The sequence below is a fragment of the Pinus tabuliformis genome, chromosome 1_2 (genome assembly GCF_031772625.1).
Source record: "Pinus tabuliformis cultivar Carrire ecotype Pingquan chromosome 1_2, CPIR1, whole genome shotgun sequence".
Lineage (NCBI taxonomy): Eukaryota > Viridiplantae > Streptophyta > Pinopsida > Pinales > Pinaceae > Pinus > Pinus tabuliformis.
The window spans coordinates 454838794-454856760 of NC_142298.1; positions in this window are offsets into that span (position 1 = coordinate 454838794).

The window sequence follows — 17967 nt, forward strand, 5'->3', positions numbered from 1 at the left end:
TACATGCAATACTAATATTTTGTCAAATCAACAAGTTACGGCAGAGTGCTATCTCATAATGTATACATTCTCCTCTCTAATTGGAAAAGGAATTCCATGACCATAAAGCATATGAAAGGTGTTGTGCTGATGGCAAGGCAAAGGAATGAATAATACGGTAGTGAATGAAGCAGAGTACACTTATCAATGATAGGATGGAGAGAGTTATCGTTATGATGAGAGTAGAGTGTGTAAAGATAGTTATGAATAAGATATAGGAAGCTTTGGATTGATGATAAGTTATGCAAAAAAGAAAAAGAACAACAATATGCCAAAAATATGCTTTGCTAACGATATTCTAGCTGAAAAAATGATGTGATTGATCAGAAAATAATTTCTCATGCGTAATGGTTCAAAATAGGGAAAAAAGTAAGGAAATAACTTCTCCGATAAAAATAGAGAATAAGAAAAGGGTATTATAGTGATAATTGACGATAAGATATAATTTCAATACCATAAGCAGAGCCTCTGCTTCCAGCAGGCATCCATAGCCTCAGCAGGGTTGCTTTTTAACCCATATGAGCTAAGATCCTCAATTTATAACTAGAGAGTTTCAGTGTTGTTCTATAGAAGAGATCAATGTGCTGGTGTGGTAACCAGATAACCACACTACCATTCATTGGGATGTAGCAAAAGTGATCAGGCCGACTCGTGATGAGACCTCCTATTCCAAGGATAATTTGGCTATCCAATGGATCATAACACTGGTGTGGTGGCCATAATGGGAATGTCACTTTGTTACAGCCTTATGAACATGGTAGGCTGACTCGTAATGAGACTCCATATCCTCCATCTACAAACAAAATTTTGTTGTTATTACACATTTTTATGATAAAAAAGGGAGGCTCAGTACTCCTTAAGAGCAGGGATGGTGGAAGAAGTTGAACATGTCAATAGAAAAAAAATATACCTTTAATCTTATTTATTACAGACAGAGAAGATTATAACAAGGGTGGAACCAGCATGGTATTAAGATGATCAATCAATATCATGTTCAACAGAAAACAATGCAATAAAGTAGTATATAAATAATTGTGTCCCTTTTGAAAAGAATCTATCATCAAGGAGCTGTCCTGTTAAAGATCATAACGTGAATAATATTAACTCACTTCAATAGAATCCATAATTCTTGTCCTCATAAAAGTAGTGTACTTCATGCCATGAAAGGGAATCAGAGATGAACTAGGAATAATCTCACAAGAGGAAGGAAGAGTTTCTCTCGAAAATACTCCCAAAGTGTTGCTCCTTTGAAGGAATAGCAAAAACACTCAAAAAAGTGTTGTTGCTTGTAGGGAACAACAAAGAAAATGCATGCCAAAAAGCAAAAATACACATGAAAAGGTGTTGTTCCCTATAGAGAACAACAAAAAAATTCATGTGAAAAAGTGTTGTTCCCTTTACGGAACAGCAAAAAAGTACACCCAAAAAAAAGTTTTGTTCTTTAAAAGGAACAACAAAAAAATGAATTCGAAAAAGTGGTGTTCCTTAAGAGGAACAACAAAAAATGCGAAAATGTTGTTCCTTTGAAAGGAACAACAAAAATGCGAAAATGGTGTTCCTTCGGAAAGGAACAACAAAAATGCAGAAGTGTAGAAGTGTTGTTCCTTCGGAAAGGAACAGAAAAAATGCAGAAGTGTAGAAGTGTTGTTCCTTCATAAAGGAACAGAAAAAATGCAGAAGTGTTGTTCCTTTGGAAAGGAACAACAAAAATGCAGAAGCGTTGTTCTTTCGGAAATGAACAACAAAAATGCAAAAGTGCAGAAGGGCTGTTCCTTCGGAAAGAAACAGCAAAAATGCAGAAGTGCAGAAGTGATGTTCCTTTCCGAAAGAACAACAAAAATGCAGAAGTGCCATTCCTTCAGAAAGGAAATGCAAAAATACGAAAGTGCAGAAGTGTTGTTCCTTCGGAAATGAACAACAAAAATGCAGAAGCATTGTTCCTTCGGAAAGGAACAACAAAAATGCGAAAGCGCAGAAGTGTTGTTCCTTCGGAAAGGAACATCAAAAATGCAGAAGTGTTGTTCCTTCAGAAAGGAACAGCAAAAATGCAGAAGTGTTGTTCCTTTGGAAAGGAATAGAAAAAATGCAGAAGTGTTGTTCCTTCGGAAAAGAACAGTAGAAATGCAGAAGTGCAGAAGTATTATTCCTTCGGAAAGGAACAAAAAAAATGCAGAAGTGTTATTCTTTCAGAAAAGAATAACAAAAATGCAGAAGTGCTATTCCTTCGGAAAGGAACAACAAAAATGCGAAAGTGTAGAAGTGTTATTCCTTTGGAAAGGAACAACTAAAATGCAGAAGTGATGTTCCTTCAGGAAGGAACAGCAAAAATGCACAATCATAAAATGCAGGCATAGAAAAGAACGAATTAGTTGTTCACTGCATTGATGCTGAGGATGGGTCATAATTTGAATGAAGCAACACCTGAAACACAAAAATATAAGAGAAATCAGAAAAGAAACAACATTTTATTTAAAAACAATATGTAAATAAATAAATTAAGTTACAACAGCTATGATATTATGTAAAAAAAATAATCTCTTTGAAAAATATTTTGGCAGCAGTGACAAGACATGAATCTTCAAATGGAAATCAATTCTTCATTTCTTCTATTATGAATCTGTTGGGTAATGAGTTGGATGAAATTCCCTTATTTCATTAAAATTTCTTTCAAGAATCACTCGTCCATAAATTGACCTTCTTTTTCTCCTAGGACCTGTAAAAAAACGAGTGTCTACTTGCAATAAAACATTAAATCATGGAGAAAGAGAGGTGATCGGGCTCCCCTAATCCAATAATTATGCAAAAAAAACAACAGATAGTTACTCTGTATAAAAAATCCATTGAGAAAATAACAAAGCAAAATTTATTTGTCACCTACGGGAGAGCAGTGGTCGACCATACTAACCAGTAGTGTTTTAATCACAACTTCTTTGTTTTTTGTTCAAATTGAGTGATTCCAAAGCCTGATGAGAGCTAATTCAAAGGTGTATCTTCAATAGAAACGGGTTTTAAAAATTCAATGATATGATATGTCAATTCTAGTTAGAACAACCTGCATAACAGAGTCATTTTCGATTACCCCACTTAGAACAACAATGAATGTTTTAAGTATAGTTTTTTCGTTTGATGTTCGATTCAAATGATTCAAATTGGAAATGAAATTAGATTTGTTTGTTTATCTCCAATAGAAGCAATTTTTTAAGACAAGAAGAATTGATAGGTCAAATACTCTAAGGAACAGCTGGAAAGACAAAGTTTTAAGGGTGTTAATTTACGATAGACAGCTAGTATTTTGATCATAACTTACCCATACGATATCAAAAATGAGTGATTCCAATTGCCTTGTAAACTAAATTCATATGGGAATCTACCATAGAAGCTTGTTTTAAAAATATGGTCATTTAGGCCTCCAAAAATTGATTTTCCCAACTCTGTTCCTGAGCTGCCCGCTAGAGACCCTATCAATGTTTCAGTTCTAACTTTTTCGTTTCAAATCCAAATTTAGTGATTCAAATTGGGTAGGAAAGTAGACATCAAGGGATACTTAGGATAGAAACTAGTTTTAAAAATATTCCATTTTGGTCCCTCAAAACATGATTGTCCTGACTGTGTTTTCAGAAATTTCGTTAAGCCCACAAGCCAAAAAAATATGATATTCAAGCATTTTTTCTGAATTGGTGATACAAGTGAATATGAGTGTTTGTAGAACTATTATTTCCATTATAATTCATCTACATACACAAATGAATTAAAAAAAAAATTTATCACCGATGTTGATTTCCATGGCATGTTGCAACAAAAAACAACTAGTTTTAAAAAAAAACAAAATGCAATTATTTATGTCTTTATTTATTTTATTTTTGACATTAACCTACTTTGATTGAAAAATTAATATGACTACATATAAGAATACTTCCAGTGGAACCATTTTCGAAATAAGGCTTCAAGTATCCACATACCCAAATTTGAAAAATGCATGTTAATGAATATTAGGGTATGAGAAGCCAACATCCCTTGAAAAGATGGTATCAAAAATTGTTGAAGTATGGAGTGATGATACAAACAAATGATGGAGTGAAACCAATCTTCAACATATTCTTTACTTTCTTGATTTCCCATAGCCATCATATCATGAAGTTCTTGAGCTTTTAAAATGGCTTGTTGATGCAAACTAAAAGAAACCTCATTTTCTTCCATAACTTCTACAATTTTTGAATTCGAAACATTCTAAATCTCATTGTAAGTTTTTTCAAATGGAGCAGTAAGATAGAATGGGTGGGAAGGGTGGGTAAATTTTGCAGTTCAACACTGTAAGCATGTTATACTGGTTTATTATGGTGAGGGTGTGGAATGAGTTGAGCAGGAAAATGTGTAAGGAATGGAGCATTGTGATGATGTGGTTGGTTGGATTGAGTGAATAATTTTGATATGCAAGCAAGATGTTGTGGAAGAGCTGGTGAAGAATATGGACAATGTGTTTGTGCTACAAGATGAGGGAGAGTAGTCATGCAATCATAAGGTAAACCATGCCAAACTTGTAGACAAGATTGGTGGTGGTTATATTGAGATTGACATGGCTGCCCTAACACATTAGTATTCCATAATGGATTATGCAAGTAAGAGAATGGAGAAGAAGTGTTTTGAACCATACCTGTAAGCCATGATATCCATGGTTTTGACCTTGTTGCAGCTTCCTCATCTCTTTGATATGGTACTTCCATCTTAGATAACGAAGAACAGCTATGTATGGGATACTCCTTCTAGTAATGAGGGAAAAACACTTCATCAAATTCTTGATTTTCTGAACCTGCAAGACATCCAATTGTGAATTTAGAGAGCTAATAAGATCAATTTTAAAATGTTCAAATAAATCATTGATTTCAGCTCTTATATCTCCTGTTCTTGTAGCAGATTTGGAAAAGATAGAACAAACGTCTCTAAAATTCTTACCAACCTTGGAGATTCCTCTTGAGTACCTTATGCACAGTTCACAAATATCATCATATGATAACTGAAAAACATCATCTTTTCCTATCAGATTTAAGAGTTCTAAAAATTCATCTTTGATTCCTTTGAGTAGGAATGTTTTTGAGATCTCTTTTTCCAAATACTTATGCTTTGATTTTTGACGGTTGTAATGAAATCGCTCCACATAGCTCTCCAATCTTTCATCTTCCCCTTGTATCATATCGAAAATATCTTCATCAGCCTTGCAATAGTCTTGGTACTTTTTCAAGAATTTTTTCTTCATGTCTTCCCATGTTTGGATGCAGTTCCCACCTAGGCTCATGAACCATCGTAGAGCTACTCCTTTTAGAGTAAGAGGAAACACTTTCAACCTTTGATCATTAGTATAATAATCATATCCTCTACAAAGTATTTCAAACTCAAATAAGAATGTATCTGGATCTTCATTTGTCAAGCCATGAAAATTTGGTAGAGAAGATGGGGGAATTATGTGCATTTGTGTCACTCCTCCTAGGTCTTTGATAGGAAATTCAAAAGTAGAAATGTGAGCCATTTCTTACCATAATAGAAGATGTTTTTCATGTGTTTATTTGAGGCTCCTTCTTCAAATGTTCCTGTCAATTGGTTAATGAAATGTGTGGTGCTTACATCACCACTTGAGTGAAATCATGATATTTTTTTTTCAAAATTTCTATATTTTTTTTTTAGTCATTCACAGAAAAATTCAAACATTTATTTCTACCCTAAGTTCTTTAACAATTCCGCTGGAAAGCAGGTGGGGGAGCAAGGCTTTTACATGCTCCATACGCAGGTTCTTACCTTGTTTTTTTAATACCCAATTCTTTCCTAATAGGCACTCATCAGATGCACACTACTCTTTAGAAATGGCTACACTCTCCCTAGCAATGGCACCAAAATTTTGAGCGATAAAAGGTGTCTTTTTAACTCCTAATAATCTTCACATTAATTGTCAACCCAGGGATGATTTTCATTTCAAGAGTGTACTCAGTCTGAGACGGCTATTTATTCAAGAGTAATGTTCTGCAGTATAGTGCTTTAAATGCAAAGTTAAATAAATGCTGGAAACAAAATCTAATTGGAACAACAAGAAACTGAAATGTTCTGAACTAAATCATTCACTCAAACAATCATCAGTCGAGGACTCAGTAATGATAACTCTCTCCCCTGTAAACTGATGCAAATGAAAATCAATTATAGGCAAGATCTTCAATCTGAGAACTTAGACAGCTATAGTCAATGTTCTTTACAGTTGTTGATCTTTCAATCCACACTAAAGCAATTAACTAGAAATGATAAATCAATAATGCTACTAACAGAAATGGAATAAACACACTCACTACAATAATACTTAAAATAAAAACCAAATACTTGCATGAAAGAAATGAACAACAAAGCTTATTTAGTAGGAATTAACAACAAAGCTATTTCAATAGAAATGAATCGTAATATGTAGTAAACACCAAAGTCTGAATATGAACAACGCAACATTATATTTGAAATGAAAAAATAACAATATAAGTTGAAAAGGATAATAATCTCTGTTATTATGGCAAGGAACGACCACGTGATTCAGTCACAGCTATGCAATAAAACAATTTCATAAAATATTAGAATAGCAAGCTATAGAAACATGAAACTGTAAAGCAATGCGATTCAAGGAAATATGAATTAAATCAAATCATCACACGACTGGAACTATAAAGTAATGGTACAAATAGCCAGTGGATCCACTAGGGCTGGGCCCTTAGCCTCCAGGGACGCACTGCTATGATTACTCCAGGAGATGCAAGGGACTACAATTGTTTTTATCTATTAATCATTGCATAAACATTACAGTAGTTTCGTTCTCTGCTTCAGCAATGAGATTCAACAATAACAGTTACAACTTCTCAATATTAATTCTCCCATTCCTCCTATCCTAACCTATCTATCTCTAATCCAACAATCCATCTAATTCTCTTTCTAATAATCCACCATGAATCATGAATCCTGAATTCTAAATCCCCTTCTCTGATCTCTGTTTTCATTTAAATACACAGAGAGAAAAGAGAAGTTACAACCGTAATGATTACAAAATTATTTCTATTACAAAATTGGATTGTTCTCAAAAAATTGATAATTAATATCATATCTGAGATATCCTTCCATCCATCATTCAACAAGAACACGTTGAACTTGGCATTGCAACTGGGATAATTTGGAAAATGGCCATATAGTGAATCTGAGAAAAATGTCTTCAAATAACCTTCTGTTTCTCTCAATACAGACTAAATTTGGGATAATTGCACATTGCAAAACTACTTTGGTCTGTTCTGGACAAAACCCATGTTTTGGATTTTCCAGATTCTTCTCCATTTGCCCAAAACATTCAATACAAAATCGTCACTTCTTATTCCAGCGAATTTTTGAGTTGGCACATTTAATGATCAAATCTTCAATCTGGAAAATATCTTGGAGGCTAAAAATGGTGAGTAATGTTACAACCAATTTATTAATAAACCATCATTGATAAAATCATACATAATCATCAATTTATTAAAAATAAAGGAGAATAAATAATATTTTTCCATAAGAGCATAAATCATTATAAGATGGAATTATATGATAAACCATGATAAATGACATGATAAAGAAGAGTAGAAATGGGTGGAATAGGTGTTCAAAAGTGATAATAATAATGACATATTAATGGCCCAACACTGCTTTGTTCTTGTCAAGTGAGCCATCTACTTTATACTTGTTCTTGTAGACCCCCTTACATATCTAGAAAGAATAAACCTCTTGTTTACCTCATTGTAAAGAAGATATTCCTTGTTACTACTTAACAACCCTAAGAAGATGCACTTCCAACTTCTTGAATCAAGTTTGCTTTTTTATTCATTAGGATTCAAGGCATAACAAACACAACTAATGACCTTGAGAGGCCTTACTCAAGGAATGTATCCATACCACAATTCATAAGGAGCCTTACTTATAAGGACATGAGACGGATATTTTTTTCTTCACATACACTACTTTTAGAACCACATCATCCCAAAACATCAACTTCACATTTTTGGAAAAACATCATTGAATGAACCATATTCAACATAGTCATGTTCATTCTTCTAACTACAGCTTTTTTTAAAGGATTATATGGAACCATGGTTTTATGTTGAATCTGATGTAGGAAAATATAGTGTACAAATTGATTAGAGTTGTATTCTCTTCCATTATCAATATGAAGAGAGCTAATATGTGATTGTCATTCTCTTTCAATCCATACATGAAATTTTTTGAATGTTTTAAAGAGTTTAGATTTACTTTACAATAATATATCCAATACATTCTAGGGTAATAATCAATAAAGGTCATTATATATTTATTTCCATTAGTTAAATGAATGTGCATAAGGCCACACTAATTAGAGTGCATCAATCAAAGTTTTTTATATGCTCTAGAAGTGGAATTATGAAATGGTTGTTTGTTATGATTTCCAAAAATACAAGCATCACATTCATTTTCAATAAATGAAGGTTATCATAAATAATATGTCAAATTATAGCATGCCATAAAATATTATATGGAAATTTACATTCATCATGATGAGAGATGCATACATAATTATGTCTATGAGCAGATGTCCCTTTCAACTTCAACAATCATTCATACTCAACTATAGTCATTGCAACCATGTAGTTAGGTGACTTTATTATTTACACTTTACCATCATCAATATCAAGAGAATGATAGTGAATCTAAGAAAGGGGCAATAGATTTCTTGAAATATTTCAAAAGTGGAGCAAATCATGTAGAAGAAAATTAAGAAATCTAGCAGTTTAAGCCTAACGATTCCAAGTCCCAAGGTATTCATACTTGATTTATCTACAAAATGCATTGTTCCATCTAAATAGTCACTTAATTCATGAACCAATCATCTTTGGAAGGTATGTGGAACATTATGTCTGTATTGAGAAGTCTTGCATTACTTCTAGAAGAAAATGACACATGAAAAAAATGTTTATATCGTCCAATATTGCAATGGAAAAAAATATAATGAGTAGACTCAAGTGCTTCACCCTTATTCGGATTTGGTGTTTTACCTATGCCTTCATTTTGGTTTCAATTGTTTTCAATTATCTCTTAGAGGATTCTACATGTTGATGAATCATGTCCATCTCTTCCACAACAAATAAAGTGAAGATCGGGTATTTCTCCATGATGGTGTTTCAAAGCCCTGCATCTGAAATTCTTTATTCCACACCATCTTCTACCCAAGGTTCTGGAAAGAGTTCGTTGCATGTTTGGGTATAGAGTTGGCCTTCAGCATTACTTATCATCTGCAGAAAGATGGATAGACAAGAGGGTCAATAGGATTTTGGAGGACATATTGTAGATGTACTTCATGCATCAAGAATGAAAGTAGGAAGAGTATCTTCAACTGGTAGAGTTTTCTTACAACAACGGGTATCAGGAGTCAATAAGGATGAGTGTGTTTGAGGTACTCTATGGGCGGAGTCATAATAATCCCATCAGTGGAGTGATCCAGTGAAAAGTGTGTTGATAGGACTGGACATGTTGATAGAGATGGAACAATAAATGCATGTTATGAGGGAGAATCTAAATGCAACGCAGGATAGGCAGAAAAGTTATGCACATCAATATAGGTCGTTTAAGGAGCTTCAGGTTGGGGAACATGTGTACTTGTGCATCAAGCTGAATAAGATCTTCTTCATGATTGGTTGATGTCCGAAGCTGACACCTTGGTATTGCTGGCCTTTAGAGATCCTTGAGAGGATTGGACTAGTGGCCTTCAAACTTGGACTGCCTTTGAGAGTGAAAGCCCATGATTTTCTCCATGTTTCATTGCTTAAAAGATATGTAAAGGATGTTGGTCATGTCATTGATAGGTTTGTATTATAGGTGGAGCCAAAAGGATAATTCCAACCGGAACCTCAGTGTATTTTACAAAGGAAGATGTTCATGCTCTGGAATCGAGCTATCAAGCAGGTTAAAGTGCAGTGGAAGCACTTTGGGCCCGATGAAGGTAAATGGGAGATCGCTGATCAGATGCGGGATATGTATCCTTCTCTATTCGTTGGTTGAGCATATGTCTATTGGTATATGTTTTTGCATGGGGTTTTGGTATATGTATGCATGTATATGTATGTAAATAGCACCATGAGTTGTGTTATAAAGCTCCAATAAATCGTATGCATGTCATGTTGTTATGTTTGTCATGACAATTTTCTTTTAAGTAGGTTGTTCATTGTAAATACTGCATCGAGCTAAGTTATAAAGATCCATGGGAAATATGTTTTTCTTTTTAGTGGTATTTCTAGTTTTAGGTGTCATTGAACACTGAGGAAGATCTTCCCCTAAGAGGGAGGGGTATGTAATAACCCTGGTTTAAAAATCCATGTAATAAAGTTAATAAAGGAAAAATAAGACCAAGGTCATGGGACATGTATTCCAAGCTGAATGTTGGGGAAAACATCGTAGTGTGGGTGTTCATTTGGTTTCTTATAGGTAAGGGGAAATTGACGAAGGAAATGGAAAAGGATTTGAAAAGGAAATAGGTATTAATTCACATTTTATTGATGGAAATTAAGGAAATTAGGATTAAAAAAATATGAAAGGTCACAAGTTTCATATGAGGAGTAAAATGAAGGAAAAATAATGGATATTGAAGAAAATAGAGGTCTCATTAATATAAAGGATTTTTAGGATTAATTCAAAAAAATTTGTAAGATCAATTTTGGAGCTCTCTCTCATACTCTTACACACACAGAATATTTGGATCACTCTAACATTAGAGGAAGAAAGGAAATAGAAGGACAAGAAATGAAAGGGAAACAAAGATTAAGCAAGGAAGAGTGGGATCAAGCAACTCCAATGAGATTAATTGTAGATTCACATGTATGATTTCCTTGCTAGTTTTGGCATGCTGGTATATGCATGTGTATTTTTGGTTCTCTTGTTATTATTGGCATGGGTTTTTCTAGGGGTAAGAGTGGTTTTAAGCCTTTTCTTTCCATGTCTAGATAGTTATGGTGTGATGGGGTTTCTCTTACTTGTATTGATATCCTTAAATATTTTTAGGGAGGAATTTTACTGGCAGCAAAATTGTTGTCATTTTTCTATTTCTTATGTATTGTTTAATTGTCTATATCTTTTGTTAAGGGATGATATCGCTGTGTAAAAGGTCTATCCTCTTGGATCTATGTGGAAACCCATCTAATTCCTAGTTTTGTTTTTTTCAAATGGGTAAGAGAGCTTGAAGAATGTTGCTAATTAGCACCATCCAATATTATACCCGAAGAGTTTCAAACTAAATTTGCACATCATATTCTTCAAATTTGATCTTCTATTTTATGTTTTCTTTCTTGGTTCTTTTGTACACATGCATCACTAAAAATAATTGGATATTTTGGTTCTCTGCATTGGCTAAGTTGTAAACTTACCGTTACTTCTTAATGTTAAATTCTTTGATCTTGTCTGCATTACATGAGTAGGTGGTAATTGTTCTTGAAGTCTAATTGTTCATTTTGTCATGACACAATATTTATGCGGCATCATTACCTTTTAATGTTGTGGTTTAAGTGTGAACTTTTGATGGGCAAAGATAATTATTGTTTTTAATTACCCAAGTTTCATGGAGGTGCTACTTCTGATAACTCCATTGTTATTTGGTGATGAGGGTGTCTGAAAGCTTCTTATTTTTGCTTCATCTTTTTCTCCGTATACTTCTTACTCAGAATTCCCATTCATGAGTACATAAATACTTAATTCCACCCATATCTACCATCATTTTATGGTATCTTTCTTTTTTACATATACCCTCTAAAGTCTTTATTGTGTAGAGATTTTTATATGATTCATATTTTTCCCCATTCTTGATAGCGATATGCCAATTTTTCCAAGTATTTGTCTTGAAAGTAATATTTTTTTGCGATTCCTTTTGTTGATATTGGGCCCTGCATTGGTCTTTATTGTGTAGAGTTTTCATAATTCATATTTTGTCCAATTCTTGATAGTGATGTCTTGATTTTTCCATGTATCTATTTAAAAATAGTATATTTTGTTGTTCCTTTTGCTGATGTTGCTCCCCGCATTTGTATTTATTGTGCAGAGCTTTTAATAATTAATATTTTTCCCAATTCTTTATTGTGTTGTCCTGGATTTTCCATGTATCTAGTTGAAAGTGGTATTTTTCAGTTGTTCCTTCTGCTCACAGGATTTGGTTGGAGAGGAATTGTATAAGAAGATATTGGTAGGCACATGTTTTTGAAATATATAACAAAATTCAAAAGGTGACTGCCCTATTGAGTCATTGCAAGTTCTATTGTAACAAATCGGTTAAGTTGTTAGCATATGCAAAGATCATGTATAAGGGCCTCATTGACAAGCTTAATTTCAAAATCTCTCTTAGGGCCTCATTGATAAGCTTAATTTAACAATTTCTGAGGATGAAGAGTGGAGGAAAACAAGTTTAATTTGATAATCTCTTGGAGAATGAGTTGAGGAAAACTTTACTTGATACTCTAACATTTTCCATAACAATCATAAAAAATGGTCAGCCAAGAAAATTAAAATCCTTGTTTGAAATAATGGTTAACAACAAGCCACAAAATTAGAAAAATTTAATCCTAAAGAAACTCTTAGTGGTTTCGTTGCAAGGTCATAGCCTCGAACTTAAACTAGGAATCAAAGGGTGCTAAAAGGTAAAAGTACAAAAGAAATTGATTGATTTGGCGGCAAATTATGGAAGGATTGACTTTAATGTCCATACTTAAAGATGTAAGATTCAAATCTAATTGCTGAAATAGTGCTTTGTATGAGGAAGAAGATGATTTGTTACTTTTGTAAAAATTTAGAATTTAGTATTTAGTTTATATGATGAATAATAAATACTTTGGGCTAATATTTGTCTAAGTATTACTTTGGGCTGATATTTGTCTAAGATCAAAGATACCTGTAGAATATATTTAATGTACAAAATTTTGGCCAACACGATATGTATACAATAAACATTTGAGGGGGAAATTTTGGAGATGATGTTCTAAGAGGAAACATTAGAGATATTGAACATCATCAACTGCACTACACTAGAGTTTCTAGGAACTTGTGTCTAGCTCATTTGCACTAGAGTTTTTGGGAACTGGTGTGTCGCTCATTTTCATCTAATACATGGTGATGCCTGAAATTTGAGAGTTTTTGATGCAAAATTACCTTTGGAAAGATAGCCATCATATTGTTAGCTATCATATTTTTCATGAATTAATGATATTTTATTTAGCTTATCGAATGTCATCTACTACTTGTATTTTTTCAAAATCTATCAATATTTGCTATTGGAACTTGAAACACCATCTGTAAGTGATTTTATCTTCTAGTTCTGAATGACATTTTGTTTACTAATTTTTATTTTCAATGATGTTGTATATGGTAGGATTCTTCTTCAAATTATGCTTTACGATGTTTCCTTTGCAACATTTGGTGCAATTGCTAGTTTTATTTTTTTGAAATGTAATTAAATAAGAGTTTGATTTAATAGTGGAATTTCCATGAGGATTGAACGTGAGCCTCAAAAATAGTAATTATAATGGTAATTACATCAATGAATAATAATATTATTGATCTTGTAACCATTACACAAATTATATATATATATATATATATATATATATATATACAAAAATAGACTTCATAGTGAGAGGAACTAAATCCACTGAGAAGTTGATTCTTATATTTTCTTTTCTACCATATTATATTGAAATATTAAAAACACAAGCATACTAGTTGAAAGCATTGAATTTTTTGGCCCTTTTCTCATGAAGTTCTTAATAGATATTATCCAAATCTAATGTGAAACTACAAAAACAATAATGTTCCTAGTTGAAGACTTAGATGCCCTAATATTATGGTTTCTGAAGTCGAAGGTTAAATATGCAATGATCTCAAGAATCACACAACTTAGCAAAAAAAAAAAACATGATACAATATCGCTAATAATTAATAAAAATTGTCCATTGGTTTAAGACACTCCTTGATGTGAAGTCACTAGTTCAATTTCCCGCCCAATAAGGGTGATATATTGGAGATGATGAAGATATCGTTCTACCAAACTTTAAAAAAAAATTAATAAAATTTAAATTTAAATAGATAAAAATAACTTTATTTTTTGAAATGTAATTAAATAAGTTTAAAAGAGTTAGATTTAATGGTGAAAAAGAAAACAAGGTTCAATTTCCACTAAAGATTGAACTTGAGCTTTAAAAATAGTAATTATAAATGTAACTACAACAACAAATAATTATATTTTTGATCTTGTAATCCATACGCAAAATGATATATATGATTAAACAAAAATAGACTTCAAAATTATATATATGATTAAAAAAAAAAGACTTCGTAGTGGGAGGAAGTAAATCTCACATAGAAGTTGATTCTCATATTTTGTTTTCCACCATATTAAATTGAATCTTTTTTTGATTAAGTTCTTAATAGATTTTATCCAAATCTATTGTGAAACTAGAAAAACAATATTTTTTCTAGTTGAAGATTTAGATGCCCCAACGTCATGGTTTCTCAAGTCAAAGGTTAAATATGCAATGATTTCAAGAATCACACAACTTAACAAACAAGACAAAAAAACATAATATAATATCATTAATAATTAAAAAAAATTGTCCACGGGATCTTGGATAGAAGTGATATGGTGCTTTGTTAAGGCATTCCATAATGTGAAGTCACCGGTTCAATTTATGCCATATAACGGTGATATATTGGACATGTTGAAGATATAGTCCTCTCAAGCTTACAAAAAAAATAGTTAATAAAAACTAAATTTAAATAGATAAAAATAATTTTATTTTTTTGAAATTTAATTAAATAAATTTAAATAAATTAGATTAAATAATAAATTAAAAAAAAAAAAAAACCAACAAAATTCAATTTCCATGAAAATTGAACCTAAGTTTTAAAAATAGTAATTATAAATGTAATTACCCAACAAATAATTATACTATTCATCTGATAACCCATACACAAAATTATATACATGATTAAACAAAAATAGACTTCATAGTGAGGGGAAGTAAATCTGACTTAGAAGTTGATTCTTATATTTTCTTTTCTACCATATTAAACTGAAATATTAGAAACACAAGTATAATAGTTAAAGGCAATGATTTTTTTGGTTTTTTTGATTAAATTTTTAATAGATTTTGTCTAAACCTAATGTAAAATTAGAAAAAACAATAATTTTAATTTTTAAATCTACCTAACCTTAATATACTAAACATTTTCTAAATCACTAAATTTATTTTTACATTTAAAAATACAATTTCAATAATATTTATTAAATCTATTAGCAAAGTCTTAACGAAAAAGGCCAATGATAACTATTTCCACGATAATAACACCCATGTGGTCAATTTCAAATAATAATGCCACTCAATTTCAAATAATAATGGTATCATTAATTTGAATGTTCAACGTTTTCTTGAAATTTTTACTTATTCATGTGAATTTTCCTAAAAATTTCCGGGTAATCATTGAATCGGGTTTTACTGGAATGAATTTTTTCCCGTCATTGAATTGGATTTCCTTAAATGCTGAATGAAATTTCAATGTATCTTTTCTATTGACCGGTGGATTGAATTTTCTTCAAAAATTGGCCATCTAATAGAAGTTTCTGATAGCACCATCAGTGGGAAGATAGGACGTACTTTCTCATAGCACCGTGAGTGGGAAGATAGGACGTGTTGAAATACCATATCGATGATGATCGATTGACATTGACACTTCACTATCAAGAGTTTTCTCATGTTTATTATATGTGATATGCGGTCTGCCGACAAGCTTTCACAAGTCAAGTTGTTTAGCGATCTAGTGTTTTTGAGGGATGGTAATATGTACTCTACTAGTTCATGAGCACGTAATATTTAATTTATATTTATTCTTGAGAGCTTATAAAATTGGGTAAATGTGTGAGGAGGTGGTTACACTTAGCATCATATTGACGAAAACAATTTGCTCTAGGAACAATTCAAGTGTTTGAGGCTCCTTAATTAAACCCAAGTTTAGTCAATAACTAGAAAATATCTTTTTGTCACCCTTTATGAATTCTAAGAAGAAATTCACCAACTTGAAGCCTCGGATGCAAATGAATAGAATGCCCATTCAAAATAAAAAATGCAAAGGTAAGTATTTGACCGCGTCTCATACCCTAGCCGTACTAGAGGTCATAGGAACCAATATCTTCATTCGATTTACCTAAATTATCGAATGAAAACTCTGTTGGGATGTGTCATCAAAGAAAAATAGAAGGATCACAATGAAATCATAGCATATCTCAATGACATCCAACAAATTCAAAAACACTAGTGCTCTTGTTTGGTTAGCTTGGATACCCGGTTGGCCCACATTCAAAGGTATCTTCAATGTGGGAGACACTCTCCAATACGCCCAAGCACACAAGATCCTACCCTGGCTACTCCCTGTTATAGACATTTTTGTGTCTTACAGCATTGAGCATGAAATGTCCATAATCTAAGGGATCAAAAGTCCCTAAACATGTTGTTCCTGCCCCTAGAGGAACAAGGCTAACAAACCACAGCAATTCACAGAAGTTCTCCACCAGAAACTGCTCAAAAACAAGTCATTTCAGGATCATGTCGATGGCTCCACTGACCATCTGCGCTGAATGTCAATGGCAACACTGGCTACCTGCGCTGAATGTCAAAGCCAACACTGGCTACCTGCGCTGAGCTAGAGTGGACATGTGGCAGGCTCATTTCTCAAGGTGTCAAAACCCAGGAAGCTTCCAAAATGACACTTGCCTCAAGGAATTCGACTGGTGATGAGTAAGAGGTTCCAAATCTCCAAGTGGAAGCAAGAACCTCCAAGTGGAATCAAGAACTGACAGAGGGAGAGGACACTAGTCAGATCTCAAGCTGACTCATCCTCTCTCTAAAACATCTATATATGGATCTCTCCTCCATGAGATCTAGAGGCTGGAATTTTGTTATCGCAAAGAATTGCTGTTGGTTTGAGACTGGAATCATTGGGTGCTTAATGCTTTGAAGGGAGGTGAAGATAGGAATTCCATTCTGCTGGGAAGGAGATGCTGGATTGGAGCCCTCTGGGTTGTATCTCTTCCTGAACCTTGTTATTTATCAATAAAGCTATCTTGGTTTTCTCCTATATGCTGATGTATCTTTGATGTATGATTGCATTAGTGTATTTGATTTATTTCTAATCCTGAATCAGTTATGAATGTGAATATCTGTCTTTGTGTTGTGTTCTTCTCTTGTCGCAAGTAGCTGTTCTCTTGTAGCAAGTAGTTGTTCTCTTGTGATCTCGCAGGAATCTGTTGAAGCTGGGCGAGCGAGGAGGCAAGTAGCTGTGAACACCCAAAGAGAAGAGGATCTGGATCAAAGGACAAACAGAAGACACTAGTAAGTCTATTGATCTCTCTTCTTTCGCATTTCATAAAGGAAGAAACCAGAAGAGCTGTCTCTGTTTGTTGCTAAGGTACTGTCACACCTTAGGTGGATAGGATCGTCCTGCATAGGCATTTTTCCCCACAACAAATTGGCGACTCCGCTGGGGAGATTTGTTTTTGTCATTTTATTTGTGTTTCTATCATTGTTTGTTTCATAGACTCAGCAGCAACAATCGAACTACTTCTGCTATTCTCAGTTGCAAAGTAGACAGTTGCTGCCTTGATCCTTCACTGGATTTTGTCTATGATCTGAACAATGGACTCACAAATGATTTGATGATCCTTTGTGATAGATCTTAGTACCCCCTCAAAGCATCCCTTTGATTGTACCTTGCTTGTGTTTCTGATTTGGCCTGAAACCGTTGATTATTGAGCAATCTGTGACCCAGAACCCAGTGAGAAACGAGAGTTTCTCCTTCAGTGCAACTGCTGTGAAGGCATTCTGCATT